The sequence below is a fragment of the Fukomys damarensis genome, unplaced genomic scaffold (assembly GCF_012274545.1).
Source record: "Fukomys damarensis isolate Sample0158 unplaced genomic scaffold, DMR_v1.0_HiC HiC_scaffold_36, whole genome shotgun sequence".
Classification (NCBI taxonomy): Eukaryota; Metazoa; Chordata; class Mammalia; order Rodentia; family Bathyergidae; genus Fukomys; species Fukomys damarensis.
The window spans coordinates 19540101-19555793 of record NW_022900948.1 but is presented as its reverse complement, the minus strand read 5'-3'; positions in this window follow the sequence as shown (position 1 = coordinate 19555793).

Here is a 15693-nt window from a genome sequence, read left to right as displayed (position 1 = left end):
TGCATATATTAACTTAGTTTTTACATTTAAGGCAGAATTTAGATTTTTAAAACAGGTTCATGAGAGGTAACTGCATGACAGAAATTAAAGTATCGTTAAAGGTCTTATATGTTTAGGAAATGGGTGCTGACTACAGATAAACATTACCCAGTGTACAAATGTGCCTCATTTATACAAAAGTGAAATGTTTAATCAAAGCCAGTAGATGTAGATCAAGCTTTAAATTCCTGGATAAAACTTAGAGATGCCAAATTTAGGGACTATATATATTGTGTATAAAAAAGAACTCTCAGTTACTTTGTATGTATTAAACTTATGTAGTTTTAACTTTATAAACTTTAAAGTCTAGACTTACAACATATCTTGTTTGTAGATATATAGGTTATGTTATAAACAAAGGTAATAGTTGTTCATTTAACAAATTATAAACTGATTATTGAAAACATTTTATGGGCCAACATTTTTTTATAAGCCAACATTTGATTTAAATTTTAGAACTCAATTTTAGTAACCAAAAGTTTGACAGCACAAGAAACTAAGTACAATATAGAACCCTTTCTCTTAAATTTAGTTTTATAAGTTGAACTGAGAGCATCTTATTATCTTAAGAAAGGCCTTATTGTTTTAGACATAGATAATTTAGCCTTTTAATTTTTAGCAACTTATATGTAGTAATATATATTTGAAAGCATTTGTTGGGGTGTGTCACATAAGACTGGAAAAAAACCTGGTCTCAGTGGAAAAAATTAAACAGTTTTGTTCAGGCAGCTGTTCTTTTATCCTCAGAGAGGAAGCTGGTCAGTAGTTTTTTTCAAGCTCAAAGGATATCCACTTATTTAAATTACAGTTATTTTATTTATTTTTTTTTTGAGTTGAACTTTTTTAAAAATTGAGTTTATTGGTACATTTTAGGTATACAGTATAGTTACACTCATTACTGGGATCTTGTACCTTTACATGACAGGTCTTGGTTCTTATTTTTTTCCCCTTGTCCGTGCCCTCCCTTCACCCCCTCCACTCCTCCCCATTTACAAACACTTTATTTCCATTTTTTCATTCTCTCATATTTTTTTCTTTTCCCTTATTCCCTTTCTCCTACCCTTCCCATTTTTCCCTACACCTTTAGCACTTTTCTTCCTATTTCACATGGTCAATTATTTCATTAAGATCTTATGTACTATTATAGTTTTTCACACCAGAGAAACTATTTGGTATTTATACATGTGACTTATTTATTTCACTTAGAAGTATATCCTCACTATGTATCCATTTTCCTATGAATGAATTTAATTTCTCATTCTTTATGGCTGAGTAATATTCCATTTTATAGAAAAACCACATCTTTATCCAGTTTCCAACTGATGGTCAAATGGGCTGTTTCCAAGTTTTAGCTATTACAAACTGTGCCGCTATAAACATGGGTGTGCATATATCACTGTGATACGATTCTTTTAATTCTTTTGGAAAGATACCCAACAGAGGGATGTCTGGGTTAAATGGAACCTCTAGTCCCAGCTCTTTGAGGTATCTCCATATTGATTTCCATAGTGGTTGCATCAGTCTGCATTCCCACCAACAATGGAGAAGGGTTCCTTTCTCCCGCAACCCCACCAACATTTGTTATTGGTTGATTTCTTGATATCAGCCATTCTTTGTGGGGTGAGGTGGAAACTCAGTGTTGTTTACATCTGCATCTCTTGAATGACCAGTGATGTGGAACATTTTTTCATATATTTATGTGCTGGTTTTACTTCTTTGTCTGAGAAATGTCTGTTCAAAGTAAAACTTGCTTCCAGGAATTAAAGAATTTAAAGAGTAGGGGTGATAGTTCTTCTCTAAATGTCTTGTAGAATTCAATGGTGAAGCTATCAGGGCTTTTCTTTGTTGATAATGTTTTAATTACATTTTCAATGTCACTGAATGTAACTGGGGTGTTCAGCCTTTTTATATCTTCTTAATTCAACTTTGGAAGTTCATAGGTGTCTAGAAATCTGTCCATTTCTCCTGTATTTTCCATTTTATTAGAGTATAGCTTTTCAAAACAGGTATTGATGATCCTCTGGATTTCTGGCAGGTCTATTATGACTGCAACTTTTTCATTCCTAATTGCATGAATTTGAGCCTTTTCTTTCATTTTTTGATAAGATTAGCTAATAGTTTATTAATTTTATTTATTCTTTCAAAAAATAAACTCTTCAATTCATTGATTTTTTTGTATCATTCTCTTAGTCTCCATTGCTTTAATTTTTGCTCTGATCTTTATTATTTCCTCCCTTGTATGAGCTTTCAGTTTTTCTTACTCTTATTTTTTTTAGAAGATTAAGGTTAAGCATTAAGTTGATTTTTTGAGCTCACTCTGTTTTCCTACTATGGGCATTTACTGCTATGAATTTCCATCATAAGGCTGCTTTCATTGTGTCCCATAGAATCCTATATGTTGTAGTGGCATTATCCTTTAATTGTAGAAACTGCCTAATTTCTTCTTTAATTTCCTCTGTGACCCTGTTATGGAAGGACTTGGCAAGTGACACACAGAGAGGCAGCAGAATGTAAGTAAAATAAAAAAGTTTACTCCATTGATGGGGATTGATGACACGTAATGGCGGTGCCGTGATCGACTCCCATGATTGAGTTACAACTCCTTCTTTTATAGCGTTTACAGCCTTGATCTCATTCAGTCAGTTATATTGCATTTTCACAGCTCATATTGCTAATACCCAAAAGATAATAGCAAGGCAGTTGAATTTCAACCTGGATGCAGTTCTTTGTCAGGAAAGTTATCTTTAAGATTTATTCAACTACCTATTCTAGCCAAGGAGAAGGGAGCTTGTTTGATTAATAAAGCTAACAATGGTTCTTTTCACTTACAAAACTTCTGTGAGAGACTAGGAGTCTCCAGGTACCGGTACCGGTTAATTCTGTACTAAGCAGAGTGAGGGGCAGAAGTTATCTTACATTGTGACATTTCCTAAGTTTTCGCTATTACAGCTTTTCCTATCGACCCAGTTGTTGTTCAGCAGGGTGTTACTTAATTTCCAGGTGGGTGTTTGTAAAGTTCTTGCAGTTTCTTAGGCTATTGATCTCCAGTTTAATTGCACTATGGTCTTATAATATACAAGGGATAACTTTAATTCCTTTGCATTTACTTAAGCATGTTCTATGAGCTAGCATGTGGTCTATTTTGGAGAATGACCCATGTGCAGCCAAAAGAATGTATATTCTAATTTTGTGAGGTGGAACTCTCTGTAGACTTCTACTAAGTCCATTTGTTCTAAGACTTGGTTCAGTTCTGTTATGTTGTTGTTGATTTTTTGTCTAGATGATCTGTCTATTTTTGTCAGTGGAGTACTTAGTTCTCCCACTAAAACTGTATTGGTGCTTATTTCATTTTTCATATTCATTAATATTTGTTTTGTATGGTTGGAGTATTAGTGTTCAGTGCATATATATTTATGATTGTCATTTCTTCCTTTTGTATTGTTCCCTTTACAAGGATGTAGCAGCTTTCTTTGCCTCTCTTAATTAGTTTTGGTTTGAAATCTATTCTGTCTGCAGATAAGATAGCTATCTCTACTTTTTTCCAAGCTTCTGTCTTGTGGAGAACAGTTTTCCATCCTTTTATTCTCAGTCTGTGAATTTCTTTGTGGATTAAGTGGGTTTTGTGTGTACAGCATATTGTTGGATTTTGCTTCTTAATCCATTCTGCCATCCTGTTTCTTTTAATTGGTGAATTGAGGCCGCTAACCTTGATGGTTATAACTCTTATGTATTGGCTATTCATTGTCATGTTATTTTCCTGTTGTTGGTTCTTTTATTTTTTAAATTTTTCCTCTCTCTAATTTCTTGCCTTGCCTGATATATTCGCTCTGTTGGTCCTCATGGAGTTGTGGTCTTTATTTTCTTTTTCCAGGATATTAGAAGTGTTTTAGTACCAGTTTGGTGTTCATGAAATTTCTCAGGTGTTCTTTGTCATGGAAGTATCTTATTTCCCCATCAATTTTGAAAGAGAGTTTTGCAGGATAGATCAGTCTAGGTTGGAAATTGTTTTCTTTTAGGGCTTGAAATACCTCACTCCAAGCTCTCCTTGACTTGAGGGCTTGTGTTGAAAAGCCTGCTCTGATTTTGATGGGCTTTCCTTTGCATGTGATTTGTTTCTTTTCTCTAATAGCTTGTAGAATTTTGTTCTTCTATTGGGTTTCCAGGATCTTGATTATTACATGTCTAGGTGTAGATGATGTTTTCTGATCATGGCTAGTTGGAGTCCTATGTGCCTCACTTATCTATATGTCAAATTTTTCCCCTCTGGGAAGTTTTCTATTATTATTTCTGTGAACAGTTTTTTTAATGTCATTTGTACTTTCTCCTGCTTTTTCATGGACTCCTATCAGTCTTATATCGTCTTTGCATCATCTAGGAGCCGTTGGATTGATTTCTCATGGTCCCTTACTGTTTTTAAGAGATCTCTCTTTTCATGGTCACTGACAACAATCCTATCTTCTATATCTGAAATTCTATCTTCACATTCATCCAACCTGCTGAAAATGATTTCTATAGAGTTTTTAATCTCCTGGATATCTGTTTGAATCTGTATCATGGATTCCATTTCTTTCCTATGTTGGACATTCAAGATTTCCATTTCTTTCCTATGCTGGGCATTCATGGTTTCCATATAGTCCTGAGTTCATCTATTTTTTTTTTTTTATCTATTTCTGTTATAGAGTCTCTAATCATGTCTTTCTTTCTGCTCACCATCTCTGATGTTATTGGGGAAATTATTTCTGGTTTGGATGTTTTAGGACTTCATTTATCCTTTTTAAACTGCCTGTGCTATCAGTTCAGGGTGACTAGGTGGTGTCAAACTTTTCCACCTTATTTCCCCCAGAGTTTACCTTTGGTGGGGTGGAAGTTTGTGTTTGTGTCTTTAAATGCCTTCTCATTTCTATTTTTGTCATTGATACTGACTTTGGTTTAATTCATGGGCTAATATGTCAATCTTCCAGATATAGCTGTTAGAGTCTCTAATGTCTCTGAGACAAACTCTTTTTCATTATACCAGGGAGGACAACTGATTAGACCAATCACAACACCCTAGCCCAAGTGATACAATCAGCAACACAATATCATCAAACACAGTTTAGAAAATGACAATTTGTGGTAGCTATTAACCTATTACCTTTAACCATGTGAATTAAATCAAAATCAAGGACCAGCCCAAAATATATTTATAGTGAATAAACTCTTCGATTTATCAACTTTACTCTTCAGGTTGGGGATTTAGAAGGAGTTGGAGAGGGAGAGATTGATAGATAGGATTGAGAAAGGTTAGAAGTGAGGTCAGAGGACTCAGGAAGATCACACAAACACTAGGGAGCTGTTGAAAAGAAGTGGAGAAGACAGAACAAGAACGAACGAAATAGCAATAGGGAGGCTGGAGACTGTAATCACTTTCTTTTAAAACTAGTGGCAATAGAGAAAAGAAAAAAGAGAATAAAGGGAAAAGAAAGAAAATAAATTTGTATTTGGATAGGAAAGGAACAAAAAGGGAGTGTAATGGAGATCAAGGTGGGAGAGAGAGTGAGATAGAGGGAGAAAGAAAAGAAGATAAGAAAAAGATTTAAAAAGGAAAAAACTTTGAGAAAGAAAAAGATAGATAAAATATTTTAAAATAATGATAAGTGAAAATATTACTTGGAAAATAAAAAATACAAATAGAAAGAGGTCCTCTTCAGGGTGTGCCTCTGTTGATACAATAGACAGGATGGGCAGGAGTGTGCAGGTATAAGCTAATTAGTCTCAGCAAGCCTACACATGTCCCCTGAGGTTCAGGCTGATTTTTTGGCTGCAAGGCCCAAATTGAGATCTCTGTCCTCCATCTGGGTTGAACTCTGCAAGGTTCTACTGCAGTTTCCAGCTGTCTTTCCCCTGAAGTTAGACCAGGTTCTGATGTGAGATGCTGGTCCCTCTGACTTACCAACGATGGTAGTGTGGTGTGCCTCCTTCTTCACTTTTCCAGTGGGCTTCAATTTTCATCTAGGAGCCTCAGAGAGGCCTTCTTTCTGTTGTTCGTGGGGGTGGGGTGGGAAGCCACAAACACTGCTGTGTTGGCACCCATGTGGCCAGGCTCCTCTGTGGTGCTAGGTCAGAGGGATGGCCCTACTGGTGGGTGGTAATTGGCAGCTGGACTCCTCTGGAACAGGCCTTCTGGTGGGTCAGTGTTGGACTTTGTAAAATGCTTTGTCTGCATCTATTGAGATGATCATGTGATTTTTGTCTTTGGCTCTGTTGATGTGGTGTATTACATTTATTGATTTTCATGTGTTGAGCCATCTATGCACCATTGGGTTGAATCCTACTGGGTCAAGTTGTACAATCTTCCTGACATTTTTTTGCATTCCATTTGCCAGTATTTTCTTGGGGATTTTTTTCATCTGTGTTCCTTAGGGAAATTGGCCTGTAGTTTTCTTTTTTTTGGTTGGGTTCTTCTATGGTTTGGGTTTCAGGGCAATACTTGCTTTCATAAATGATTTTAGGAGTGTTGCTTTCCTTTCTATTTCATTAAAGAGTTTGAATTGAATTGGTAGCAACCTCTAAATTTCTTGTAGAATTCATCAATGAAGACATCAGGACCTGGACTTTTCTTTGTTGGTAAGTTTTTAATTAGGTTTTCAATTTCATTGTCTGATATTAATGCAGAAGTTTTAAACTTTTAGGTCTTCAAGCCTTAGAAATTCTCACAGGCCTTTATTTTGTTCCTATTTTTCCAGAAATAGGCAGACCCACAAGCTCTCTCAATGAGTGATATTTTATATAAACACAATGTAAGCCACCACTGTTAGCTTTAGTATTCACAATGTGTATTCTGTTATGTCCGCTCTTTTAGCTTTGAAAATCTTGCTAGCCTCATTGTTCACAATATTTATCCTATTGTGTTATGCTATGTAAATATCTTGTTCCTAAAGAAAGTCCAACCACAGATAGTTATGTTGTCACTCATCCCAAGCCCACCACAACTTATTTGACAGTATAAAACTCTCCCATTTTTAAATTTTGGTGCCCAGGTCTTTTATGAAGTACCTAGCTCCACTGGGCTGGCCAGTCAAAGTTATCTTTCTTCCACCTCTTTTGAGTGGGTTTATCTTTTCTGAATCTGATTTCCTACATTTGGTTCCCCTGACCAGAAGAGTGGATCATAGTGTCCCTCTGAGCCACTGGCTTGGAGTGGAAGAGTGGCCTCTTGGATCCTGCTTCCACCCTACTTGGTGGTATCTCTTTCATCAGATGAGGGTGATCTACAGCTGCGCTTACTTCTTCCAACTGGACTTGGAAGAAGAGGTAGACTGATAGCCTTCCCAGACTACAGAATAAGATAAAGCTCCAAGGCTCATTTCAGCCCACTGAGGCCTGTCAAATTGGACATAAGGAGAGACTGATCACCTCTCAGAGTCTCAAGCCAAAGACTCCATTCAAGGGTCTCCCTAAAGAGGGAGGACACTTCTCTGATTGAATCTGTGAGTGCTTGTGTGTGAATGAGATGGACATTGAAGTTCTGACTCCAGTTAAAGTACAAAGGGCAGAAGCCAGTATGGAGTCCAGGTCTTTTTTTTTTTTTTGAGTTTATTGGTACATTTTGGGTATACAGTACAGTTACATTCATCGTTGGGATCCTGTACCTTCACATAATAGGTCTTGATTCTCATTTTTTCCCCTTGTCCCTGCCCTCCCTTCACCCCCTCCTCCCCTCCCCATTTACAAACACTTTATTTCCATTTTTTCAGTTTCTCATATTTTTTCCCCTCCCTTATTACCTGTCCCACACCCTTCCCATTTTCCCTACACCTTTAGCCCTTTACTTCCTATTTCACATTATTAATTATCTCATTAGGATCCTGTGTACTATTATAGTTTTCCATACCAGAGAAACTATTCAGTATTTCAGTTAAAGAAATCTCTATATGAACATTAAAAATAGGGAATCCTAAAATAAAACTAAAAAGGAAAGTAAAAGAGAAAAGGCAATGATGTAAGATTAAAATAATCCTTAATTCTGAAGATGAAAATGGTTCCTTAACATATTTAAATTTCTTCTTGCTCTTGTGGTCTTATCTTATTCTTTTTTTCATTATTTAGAGAATACTTTTTAGTTTCTTTAATCAAACCCATGTAGATATAACATTACATATTTAGTACAATGTGTTACCCCTGTACACATGGAAAAAAATAAAAATAAAAATAAACATTTCTAAAACACTAAAACACTATGGCTGTCCATTTCTGTACAGTGCCAACATAACACAGTAAATTGGGATGACTTTTTCCAAAGTTGGCAGCACCATTAAAGTTTCCCAAAATTCAATTTATATATATATATATATATGTATATATTTATATAAAAAGACTAATAATAGCCATATGTTATGCATTGATAGCAGCAACAGCTTTTCCAGGTTCTGCAGTCATCTGAACAAAATTATAGACATTCAGCACATTCCATTAAAAAAACAAAACAAACAAACAAACACACACAAAAAAAAACAAAGAAAAGAATAATATCCAGAAAACAGCAAAGTTCTGTTGCTGTTGTGGTACCTGGCACCATTTTTTTTTTTTTATAGTCCAGGTCTTTTATGAAGAACTGCAGTTCCAAGGTTATTTTATATGGCTTAGGGCAGCACTGTAGTGATAGCCAGGTTCACTGGCCTGTTGATGCTAAGAGGAACTGAAATATCTCTGCAAGGAGACTAGCCAGTGATGGACAAGCTGATATCTTACTTGTTGTCCATTTCTGTGGGCCAAAATGGAGGGAATGTTTTAATCTCTGAGTGACTGGTGAATGTGTGAGTGAATATAATCAGGACTGTTCCTCCATGAATGGTCTGTGGCTCCATGCATGGCTGGTTGTGATTAAGGAGCTTGTTTGGGTCCTACCCTGTGTTTTCATGGCAATGCTGTAAGGTATATTGATATTACCTTCAGTAACAGGAAGCTGACTGGGCAGGGGGCTACCAATGCACCTTAGCCAAAGTGTGCTTAAGTCCTCCTGAGGGATGTGGCCAGGTAGATAACTGAGTGGTCTTCATTAGAAAGCATCTACTCTTTCTTGCAACACCATTTAAGGGCATCAAATACACTACACATTATGGGAAATAATCGTAGAAAGCTAACTGTGTTAGATTGCATGCTGCTCAACTTTAGGAAAGGCTTTAGTGGGGACTATGGAATTAAGACAAAACCTTCCAAACTGAAGGTTTTCTGTAAGGTAGCATGACCCAAGCTTAATATTGGGTGAACAGCAGAAGAGATCTTAGACATCTCCACAGTCCAGGCAGTCTGGGAATGTTGTGTCAGGTCAGTCTGGGCATCCTGACCTTCCCCTATATCAATTCTTGACTAGATATAGCTCAGACTCTTCCCCAGTGGTTTTGATTCTGCATTTGTAGGAAGTCAAGTTTTATGGCCCACAACTGTAGCCACCTTCCTAAGGCCCTAAGAAAGCCAATTCATCAGGACCTATCTGAGGAGGACTATTTGCCACCACCTTCTGTCCATGAGCTGCCATCTGCAACTTCATTACCCACTTCTGTTCTGCCAGAGAGCCCAATAGCCCCTAATTCACTGCTGCTGCTTCTGACCCTCCTGGACCCCTGTCTCCTGACTCATCATCTGTCAGATCAGCAGCTTCATCTCCTGCTTCTGCAAAATCTCCCCCTACACTGATGCCACTAACATGTGCTGCCAAGTCTCTCTTCTCATCTTGTGTGGCAATGAGATCATGTCTCTAAACACCCCTCATCAGACATCTTAGATCTGTTCAGCCCCCTGATGCCCAGATACTGTTCTGTGAGGTCAAACTTCCACCCACCGGGAAAATAGCTCTGAACCACCTGGACTGATTACCCATTATTATAAACTATTCACCACAACTGACCTTCTCAATTTCAAGCAACACACTGTCATATTCTGAAAAGTCCCAAGTGAACATCAGATTTGTTGAGTCCATATTCCAGACCTATATGCCTACCTGGGACAACTGATGAATCTGAAAAACAATCAAGGGCATAGTGGCTTTAAAATTTCAGAATGGCCCAGTATCAAGTGCTAATTTATGAAAATCCCAAAGTCAACTTAGAGACCTTGTGCTCCTTATGTCCAGTGACCTTTGTGCCTGTTGAGGAGGGACAGCCAGACCATGATTATGAAGAAGTTACTGATGAACTGTTCTCCAGCTGACCTGACCTTACTGAAGTGCCAAAACCTCACCCAGATGCTCTCCTACTTACTGATGGCAGCAGCAGCTTCATACAAGACAGAGGGCAATTGGTAGCGTATGCAGTCACCACCTCGGACCAGGTTATTGAGACAGGTCCCTTTCCTAATGGGTGGTCAGCACAGAGAGCAGAGTTCTGGGCCCTCATCCAAGCTCTCTGTTGGGCTCAAGGAAAATATGTCAACATTTATACTACTCAAAGTGTGCCTTTGCCACTGTTAATATCCATGGGATATTTTACAAAGAGAGAGGACTTCTAATAGCTGGAGGAAAAGAAATTAAAAATAAAAAGGAGATACTCCAACTCCTACTGGCAATTTTAGAATCCCAAAAGTTAGCCATCGAGCTCTGTCAATGACATCAAAAAGGACAATGTCTTATTAAAAGGGAAATTGATTGGCCAATCAAATAGCTAAAGAAGCTGCCAGACAGACTAGACCCAATGTCCTTGCACTCCTGAAGGTTTTTAAAGATGGCCACATTGGCTTCCCAGGAACCAGATCTGCAGACAACTTTTTACTAAAGAAAAGGCCTTCATAAAAGATTATAAGGTTATATCTTTGGGCTGCCTCCAATTGCTGCAGACACACCCCAATACAAAGGGCAATCCTGGCTGTTACTCAATGAAGAACATTTCTGAGCTCAGGAATAGGGGGCTGCTGGATGGGGTCAGGCCTCCACACACTACCAGATGCCAGAATCTTCATTGCATCTCTCAGTGCTTATCCATTTGTTTTAGAAACCCATGAAAATACCCACTTAAGAAAAAACAAACTAGAAGATCTCTTAAAGACATACTACTATATTGCAAGATTCCCCTCGATTTGTGCTACAGTCTGTCAAAGATGCAAGACCTGTGCCCACAACACTCTCCAGAGACTGATGCCACCCCTAGGAATTCAACACACAGGGACATCTCCATTTGAAGATTTACAGATAGACTTTACTGAAATGCAGCCCTGCTTCAGACACAAATACCTAACAGTAATAGTCTGCACTTATTCTGCAGACTATTGGTTGGGTTGAAGCCAAACCAACCCAGATCAAAAAAGTTTGAGGAGTTGTTTAACTCCCTTCTCTGAGGAGGCATTCCCTGTTATGGACTTCCCTTGTCAATTTGGAGTGACAATGGGCCTAAATTTGTGGCTGAAGCTGTCCAGAGCTTAGCTGACATGTTAAAAATTAAATAGAATATTCACACAGTCTATAGACCATAAATTTCAGAAAAGAAGAACACATGAACCAAGCCCTCAAGAATGTCTTAGCTAAGTATTGCCAAGAACAGGTGCAAACTGTCCAAACTTATTACTATTGGCCCTGCTCAGAGTTAGATGCACTCCTGGACCCTCAGGTTACTCACCTTATAAAATAATGTATGAAAGGCATCCCCTACACTTCCAGGAAGATGTTAGACAACTAGGGGATAATTATGTGGCTGTACGACTAAAAGTGTTAGGAAAAATTTTCTCACAAATCAATAAAACTGCTATTTCCTATGGGAAATCCCATGGATCCCTTTCAGCCAGGAGATTCAGTGTGGGTTAAAGATTGGAAAAAAAGCCAACCATAGCATGACACACATTCCATGGGTAAGTGCACGCAGATCCTGGGGAGCAGATGTGTGGACCAGAGTGGTAGTTGTAGGTGGTTACCAGCCAGGGCCCTGTCCTAACCCCAGAGGTATGGACACACATGCCCAAGCACAGGTCCACCTAGAAAAGGGCTCAATAGGCTTGCAAGCTTCATCCAGAGTCCCAGAATACCATCAGTAACTGTGCACAGATCCTGGGGAGCAATTGTGTGTACCAGAGTCATGTGGCTGCAGGAAGATCCCGGCCAGTGCCCCGCCCCAACCTGAGAGGCATGGGAACACCTGCTCAAGACACAGGCCAGCCTAGAAAACAGCTGTACAGGTGCACAAGCTTCAGCTAGAGACCTACTGTACCATCAGCCACAGGCAAAGGCCCACCTGGAAAATAAGTACACAGATGAACAAGTAACAGTCAAAGGCTCACCCTGAAACCATTGATATGTGCATGGAGACCCTAGCCAGAAGCCCATGCAGACAACAGGAACTGGAGTACACAACCCCCAGCCAAAGGCACTCCCAGACAACAGTTACCTTGGGGCCCCAGTGAGAGGCACACCTAGATACTATCCCAAGTGTGCATAGGCCCCAGCCAGAAACCCACCCAGACAATAGGTCAGCTCAGGGATATAGAAGGCCACCATTTTAAACCCAGGAACTGGTGTACTGGTGAATAGCAGGGTAAATGGTGAACAGAAGAGTAAAGGCTGTTTGGTGGCTTGCTGTGAATTGAATATCACTGGGTGAGCAAAAAGTTGCCTCAGCAAAGGCATGGCAGGTTGCATCTGTTGAAATGAGAAGACTTGGAAATGAGTCTAAAAAACAAACTTCCAGATCACCTAAGGCAACCCCAAAAAGAAACAAGATGTAACAGACTGATACTCAACAACCTGGACTCCCTGAACTGGCAATGAAAGAGGGCCTGGAAAAAATGAAATCAGAAATAATTTCTCACATAACAGCAAAGATTGTGCCAATAGTACAAGTCATGATTAATAAATCCAAAGTGGACACAGATAAAAAAAATAGAAGAGCTGAGAAACATGATGGAATCCCAACACTGGAAACAAATGGAATCCATAAGACAGATGCAAACAGATTTCCAGGAGATTAAAAACTCCACTGAAAGTTTATGCAGCAGAATGAATCAATGCTAGGATGGAATTTCAGATATAGAAGGTGGGATTGTAATTAGTGACCAGGAAAATAAAAATTTCTTTAAAATAGTAAGGGACCATAAGAAATCAATCCAGCAGCTGCTAGACCATTCAAAGAAGAATAACATAGGCCTGATTGGAGTCAATGAAGAAACAGGAGAGAGTGTAGATGACATTAAAAAAAAAAAAACTGTTCACAGATATAAAGGAAGAAAAATTCCCAAATAGGGGAAAAGAACTCTTCCCAGTGACTGATACTTTATATAATCACAATGTAAGCCACCACAGAATATATATGTATAACCTGTTAGCTTTAGTATTCACAGTATGTATTCTGTTACGTCCTCTCTGTTAGTCATGAAAATATATTTGGTTAGCCTCAATGTTTACAATGTGTATCCTGTTGTGTTATGCCATGTGAATATCCTGTTCCTAAAGAAAGCTCCAACATCAAGACAGTTACATTATTGCTCATCCCAAGGCCAAATTACAAGACGGTATACAACTCTCCCATTTTTTTCCTTTTATTGAGTTTATTGGTACATTTAAGGTATACAGTACAATTACGTTCATTATTGGGATCGTGTACCTTTACATGACAGGTCTTGGTTCTCATTTTTTTCCCCTTGTCCATGCTCTCCCAACTCTACCATTTTAAAATTTGGAGTACCTAGACCCACTGGGTAAGGTAAAGCTTTCTTCCATCTCTTTTGAGTGGGTTTGTATTTCCTGGTCCAGGTTTTCTACAACAATATTGTGTTGTTTATAATTTTTATATCTTCTTGATTCAGCTTTGGTAATTCATATGTGTTTAGGAGTCTTTCCATTTCTTCTGTGTTTTCCAAAAGATGAAGGGTGATTAAAAGATACTTGTGCCTCTCATAAAAGATGTTAAAATGAGGGCTGGGGATTTAGCTTAGTGGTTCTGCCACTTGCCTTGAAAGTACAAGGTCCCAAGTTTGATCCCCAGTACCAAAAAAAAAAAAGTTAAAATGAACTGCACTGCCCCTTCTACCATATGAAGATGAGAAAGGAGGGTTCCACCTACTGAACCAAGAATAAATACTCACCAGTCACTGAATCTGCTAATATATTGACCTGTTTTTAATCTGCAAAACTGTGAGAATTGTTTCTATAATTTATAAATTATCCACTCTCAAATATTTATTATAGCAACAAGAATAGACTATCTCAGATTGGTACCAAGATGTATCTGAGCTTAGATCCCAAGCTTTACATTGGGGCACCACCTGTAGTTGACCCACTCAGCCACCCTTGTTCCAGGACCTAAACCTGCTACTTCATTCTCTTGGTACCTGGGGTGAATGAGGATAAATGATAGTGACACATAGTTTAACATGTGGGCAGACAAGGGCCTCTCACCTCTAGTAGGCAGAAGAACCCTCTGTATCTGGCTAATCTTGCCTTTATGCACCCAAACACACATATAAGCAATCAAAGTAACCCAAGATTCATCCGCTTTACAATATCCCTTAGTACATTCTCTGGTAAACAACCTAAACTCAACTGTCTTATTTTCTCTAGAACCTGCAATATTCAATCATCCCTGAGTGCAGCCTTGATCCTTTGTGCTCAGGGAGGAGGCCAATTAGGCCTCAATTCTTCTCTGGTCTCTAAAACCAATAAGTGAGGTTTTGCATCAAATATCTATAAATGTGGAAATGGCTTTGTAACTTGGTAGTGATTGAAAAATAGAAGAGTTTTAAGATACACTGTTGTGAAAGGTACCTTAAGCTTTATTCTGACAAGGGCTCAGAGTAGAGGAAAACTACAAAAACAACTTTTTTTCATCAGTTATTTAAGTATTCATGATCAGAATACTGATAGACAATGATCCTTATGGACACTGATAAATTTCTGATAAAATCTCAAGTGGAAAGGAGGGATATGTTATTATAAACTAATGAAAGGCAATGATTGTTGTAAAGCAATAAAAAGTGACTAAATTGCATTCATATTCTTGTGTTTTGTGCAAAGTAGTCTATAACTATTAAAATGAGGTATTTTGTGAAAGAAATCTTTAAGTAAATGTTCAAGGGGTGACATGGCTTTTTTTGAATGTCTATAGTAAAATGTGAAAAGACAGAAATGAATCAAAGATAGAAATTATAATGAAAAGAAAGAATAATTTAAATATTTAGAAAATTGTAATTTTAGGAGTGCTTGCCTTTTCACGGTCACCATTTTGTCCGTGAGGGACTGGGTTAGAGGCCTGGATCTGGACCACGGGCATCTGGATTCAATTACCTGTCTACCATAAACAGTACAAGAAAAGCCTTTTAAGTCCTCAAAACAAAATTACTCACAATTTGATCAATCCCTTGAGTATCCAGAACCAGTCCAATTTATAAAAAGAATGCAAGGGAACAAAAGCCAAGAAATATACACACAAAGATTTAGCCATGCTTTGACCGAGGGAATGTTGAATGCTTGTCCCTGCACCTGGGGTTGAGGTAGGATGGCTGATTTTGCTCTCAACATTAGAAACTGAAGACATAGTTAATCTTTCAAAAATTTTTAACTTTAAAGAAACTGCTCTAACCTCTAGATACACTTTGATTATTTTTTTTTTTTGTTAGTACAGGACAAATACCCAAATAGCAGCAATAAAATTTAGAAAACATGTTTATAAAGAAAATTAAGTGAATAGAATATGTGAGTAA